This window comes from Bubalus kerabau, chromosome 1 (assembly GCF_029407905.1).
Source record: "Bubalus kerabau isolate K-KA32 ecotype Philippines breed swamp buffalo chromosome 1, PCC_UOA_SB_1v2, whole genome shotgun sequence".
Classification (NCBI taxonomy): Eukaryota; Metazoa; Chordata; class Mammalia; order Artiodactyla; family Bovidae; genus Bubalus; species Bubalus kerabau.
In genome coordinates, this window is record NC_073624.1 from 212,149,202 (window position 1) to 212,154,952 (window position 5,751).

Genomic DNA, 5,751 nt, shown 5'->3' on the forward strand with positions numbered 1-5,751 from the left:
CAACATTCAGAAAACGAAGATCATGGCAACTGGTCCCATCACCTCATGGGAAATAGATGGGGAAACAGTGGAAACAGTGACTGACTTTTTTGGGGGGGCTCCAAAATCACTGCAGATGGTGACTGCAGCCATGAAATTAAAAGACGCTTACTCCTTGGAAGGAAAGTTATGACCAACCTAGATAGCATATTCAAAAGCAGAGACATTACTTTGCCAACAAAGGTCCGTCTAGTCAAGGCTATGGTTTTTCCTGTGGTCATGTATGGATGTGAGAGTTGGACTGTGAAGAAGGCTGAGCGCCGAAGAATTGATGCTTTTGAACTGTGGTGTTGGAGAAGACTCTTGAGAATCCCTTGGACTGCAAGGAGATCCAGCCAGTCCATTCTGAAGGAGATCAGCCCTGGGATTTCTTTGGAAGGAATGATGTTAAAGCTGAAACTCCAGTATTTTGGCCACCTCATGCGAAGAGTTGACTCATTGGAAAAGACTCTGATGCTGGGAGGGATTGGGGGCAGGAGGAGAAGGGTCGACAGAGGATGAGATGGCTGGATGGCATCACCGACTCGATGGACATGAGTTTGAGTGAACTCCGGGAGTTGGTGATGGACAGGGAGGCCTGGCGTGCTGCGATTCATGGGGTCACAAAGAGTCAGACACGACTGAGCGACTGAACTAACTGACTGATTGTTATCACCCATGGTACTGACAAGGAAACTAAGGCACAGCCTTGAAAGTGGCAGGGTGAGCGTACAACCAGCTGGTTTGGAAAGAAACATGGCATGCAGGCACCTGGATCTCATCTCAGAGAGGCTCACCAACCAGGCAAGCAGATGTGAATTTTTTTAATTTATTAATTTTTGGCTGTGCTGGGTCTTCATTGCTGCGTGGGCTTTCTCTTGTTGTGGTGAGTGGGGGCTACTCTTCAATTGCAGTGTGGGGGCTTCTTATCACGGTGGCTTCTCTTGTTGCTGAGCAGGCTCTAGAGCACAAGCTCAGTAGTTGTGCATGGGCTTAGTTGCTCCATGGCTTGTGGGATCTTCCCAGAGCAGGGATCAAACCAGTGTCTCATGCATTGCAAGGTGAATTCTTGACCAGTGAACCACTGGGGAAGCCCAGGCACGTGATTCTAGGCCACTAAGTTTGTGGTGATGTGATAGCAGCTGCAGGAACCATCAGGCCTTGAACATGGAGCAAAGTGGGAAACAGGGTCCACGTGGAAGTTGTTTCCGGGGTCTAGGCCAGGCTGGACCCTGTGCTTCCCCGGAGGTCAAAGCAGCTGGTAGGGGATTATTCCTTAGGTGACTTCAGTGGCTCCTGTCCACTGTGGGGCCCTGGGATTGGCCTGTCACAGCTGTGCTCCCGTGTCGGTCACTTCCCCCAGCCACATGCCCCAGGGTGTGTGGGACTCATGCAGTTCTAGAGAAACCCAAGGCTGTTGGAATTGTTGCTGTCCCCATGTTACTGATGGGGGAAGCAGAGGCACAGAAAGGTCAAGTGCTTTGACCAAGTTTGCACAGCGAGGGAGCGATGCGCCAGAGTTGCAGCCTCAGACTAGCTCGTGCTGTCTCTTCCAGGGGCCAACTCTGCCCACAACCTGGCACATTTCCTACTTTTCTGGTGAGAGTTGTGAAACCAGCAACCGTCCTTCAAGGATCCGAATAACCAAGCTCGCTGAAGTCCTAAGGAACCTCCTGTGTGGGGCTCAGTGTTTCCATTTCCTAAACCAAGGCCCATAGAGAGGAGCCTGGCTGGTCTGGGGCTGCACAGCAGAGGGTCTTGAAACCAGAACTCTGAGACTTGAAGGGTCTTTGCATGGAGGATTTGGTGGCTTTCTAAGTTACAGCAATGACAGTGATGATGATGATAATGATAAGAAAACTCCCTTTACTCCCCTGAACACTCACTTTTGTTGTTGATTTGTTGGAGCTTTTTATATATTGAGGAGGTTAGCTCAAAGTCAGCTGCTGAGCACCTGAGTAGGGCACACATGCAGTCGGTGTCTATCACCTTGCCCTGAGCGGGTCATGCAGTCAGCACTCAATAAGTGAACAGGCCCTTCCTTAGCCCAAATTAGCAGCAGAGGTTCAAGCAGTTAGAAGAGGAATGGAGCTTGGTCAGGAGCCCCTGAGAACTTGAGAAAAACTCAAAATCTTCCCAGTGAACCCCCATACACAGTGTTGAAGCCCAGGGACCCCATCCACCCCGACTTGGCCTCCATGTGTCTCAGTTTCTTCATCTGTGGATGGGGTTGGTGCTTGGCCTGGGGTACAGGCCATGCAGGTGTCAGCTGGTGACGCTTACCCTTTACTTTTTTAACCCCTTTAACTCACACTCCAAGGAGATTGCTTCTTATTACTTGAAATGGGTGATGCTGCCTTAAGAATAAACAGCCCAGGGACATCACTGGTGGTCCAGTGGCTAAGGCTCTGTGCTCCCAATGCAGGGGTGCCTGGGTTCAATCCCTGGTCAGGGAACTAGATCCCTCATGCCGCAACTAAGACCCAGTGCAGCCAAATAAACATTTTTTTTTTTTTTTAAAGAATAAACAGCCCAATCCACTAGCATCTTGTATGGCAGTCACTCCCCTGCGGGTGCCAGCCCCAGCCAGTAAGGGGTTGTGCCAGACACCATTGCACTTTCCAGACTTTCTCCTGGACCTGCATCCGAGGACCTGGCAGAGAAAGGGATGTGTGGGTCTCAGTGTGCGGCACATGGGGGCCCTGAGCAAACCCATTCAATGAATGGGTCTCTGAAGCAGCAGGCAGAGCCTCACCACTTCTCTCCACCTTGTCTGCCTTTTCAGCCTCCAGGATTTCTGCAGGGGGAAGATGGGTCACTGTTGGGGTCCCTAGAGCTGCCCCCACAGCTGTCTGGGCCTCAGTCTCCTCCTCTGAGGAGCAGATGACCTGAGAGGATCTCTAAGGGTGTTGGCGAGAACTCAGCAGGGGGCTGGGTGTCCTGTGCACCCCTCATCTGTAAACTGCATGCTACTGCCACCACTCCTGCTGAGAAGGTCAAAGGAGACAGCAGGAGGCACGCAGTCCTTCACTCCATGAGTGTTGACTGAGCGCCTGTTGTGAGCAGGCACTGGATGTGGGGGGAAGGGGACACAGACCCCTGCTCTGGTGGAGAGCTGGGCACGAGACACCACAGTGAGTGACATCATCAGAGGCGGAACTCAGGGGGGAAAGTGACTGAAGTCGGCAGGAAGCAGAGGGAGGAGAGTAGGATTTTAGGGCAAGAAGAAGACCCAGGAACACGGGGAAAGTGGGGAGGGGGCTCCTGGAGGAGGGCCCAGTGGGTGAGTGGCAGGGCGAGCGGCAGGGGCAGGGGAAGGAAGGGCGCTTCCAGGGTTCAGATGGGCCTTCAGAGCCAGGCTGCAGGGCACTGGGAAGCTATAGAAGGTGCTTGAGTGGGGCAGGTGGGGGAAGACCCTCTGGTGAGAGTGGAGAGGAGAGAGGAGGCAGGGAGACAGGGAGAGGGCAGTGAAAGGAGGCAGGAGTAGGAGACACAGGGCCTGAGCTAGAGTCAGGGCTGGGAGACATGGGGCAGCATCTCTGACCCAGGAACAGGAAAGGGGTGGTGACTGGGGCCCATGCAGAGCCCAGTGTCAGACCCGCTGAGGTCCAGATTTCCAGAGGATGTCCAGTAATGGCGAGAGCTGTGAGGTGGGCATGCCTGTTTCATAAATAAAGTTTTATTGGCACAGGGCCACTTGATGCCGCAATCTACAGCCTCTGGCTGCAATGGCAGAGCTGAGTCCTTGCAACAGATTGGCCAGCCCGCAATGCTGGGAATATTTACTATCTGGCCCTTTACAGAAACTGTGCCAACCCCTGCACGAGTGTGAGCTGGGCCCTATTCCAAGTCCTTCAGCAGCCCTAGGAGGTAGGGAAGTGAGGCTCAGAGAGGTTAAGGAGCAGACCTGGCATCACACAGCACCTGAGGAGCTGAGCTGGGACTGGAACCCAGACCCCCTGCTGTTTCTGAGTCTTTTCCTTTGTTCTGTTTGGTAGTTTATTTCATTCTTTCCCTGCTAAATGGGTGCATGTTCACTGTAAAAAGGGGGTGCAAAGGCCTTTGGGGGTAAAGGTAGACAGGCCTCCATCTGGGGCACATCCTGCCCCATCTTTCTCCAGACCTCATCCAAGCCTGTTTCATTTGTTTTTGTCATTCAGTTTGCTCAGTTGTGTCTGATTTTTTGTGACCCCATGGATTGCAGCACACCAGGCTGTCCTTCACCATCTCCCGGAGCTTGCTCAAGCTCACATCCATTGAGTTGGTGATGTCATCCAACCATCTCATCCTCTGTTGCCCCCTTCTCCTCCTGCTCTCAGCCTTTTCCAATGAGTCAGCTGTTTGCATCAGGTGGCCAAAGTATTGGAGCTTCAGCTTCAGCATCAGACTTCAAATGAATATTCAGGGTTGATTTCCTTTAGGATTGACTGGGTTGATCTCCTTGCCGTCCAAGGGACTCTCAAGAGTCTTCTCCAGCACCACAGTTCCTTTACACAGCCATTTACTGAGCACCACTGAGCAGAATTGTTTTACAAAAGCCCTAAGTACTTCAAAAGAACCTCCCTCTCTGCTCCCCCACAACTGCCCTACGGAGTAAATGTGTTCAGAGCCTGAGGGCTAGTGTCCTAAGACAAGTCTGCCTCCCTCCTGATCCGTGGGGTCCACATGACTGGAGGACCCAAGATAGACCACAGGGAACAGAGGGAAGGGCAGGGGACAGAGTTGGCTCTTTCAGCTGCCCGCACCTGCTCCCCCTGGGGTGCCCCCCTCCAGTGCAGGCCAGGCCTCCCCCTTGGGGATCCGGCTGTCTGGCCAGTGTTTCCTTCTTGTTCCCCAGGCCCTGTTCATGTCACATGTCCTTCCAGTAGCTCAGGCCGGAGAGGGGACCAATGATGCCCGTCATCCCACATCCCATCCCGTGGCCATCTGCAGCACCACCTTTCAAGATCCATCCAGAATCTACCTGGTTCTCAGCCTGGCCCAGCCTCCACCAGGTCCCTCCCTGTTCAGCCACTTCTGGACTCCAAGACCCCTCCCCTTAGCGCCCCTTCATCTGCTCCCCACCTTGCAGGCCAAGTGGCTTTTGCAAACATAAACCGGGGTGACCCGCTCTTCCTCTAAACTCTGTTGTGGCTCCCTAGTGCCCTCAAAACAGTCTGAATTCTTCCTGCTCCCTCCACGGACCCCTCACTCACTCTGACCACACAGGCCTGTTTGCCCCGAGAGAGCTATGGGGCAGATTAAGTTCCTTAACCCTCGTCCAAAAGTAGGGCCAGGCCCAAAGCCTCGCCAGTGCTCAGAAGACCAGCAATCGCTTCCTCCTCGAACGGGCCCGGCTCGGTGCTATCGCCGGCCTTGCGCGCTCGCCGCGCCCGCCACCCGGACGCTCTTCTCCAGACATTCCGCGGCCGGTCGGCAGGACCTTCCGTCCGCAGCGGGACCGTGAACTCTTGGAGCCGCCTGCCGGGCCTCCCCGAGCGATTTGTCCCCATTCGCGCCCCTCTGGCCGGGGAGCCGGGGAGGGGCGGCGTGGATAGCGGCCAGGCTGGGTCCCCAGCCGGCGCCTGGACCGACTCAGCACGAGAATCAGACCCGCGCCGAGATGGAATGAATGGGTCAGGGCGGCCAGAGCTTCGGGCAGACAGGGCGGGAGGGCGCGCGGTGGCCGGGGCGCGGCGGCGGCCGGCAGGAGGCGCAGGCGGGCGGCGGCTGGAGGCGAGGAGCCGGCGGGAG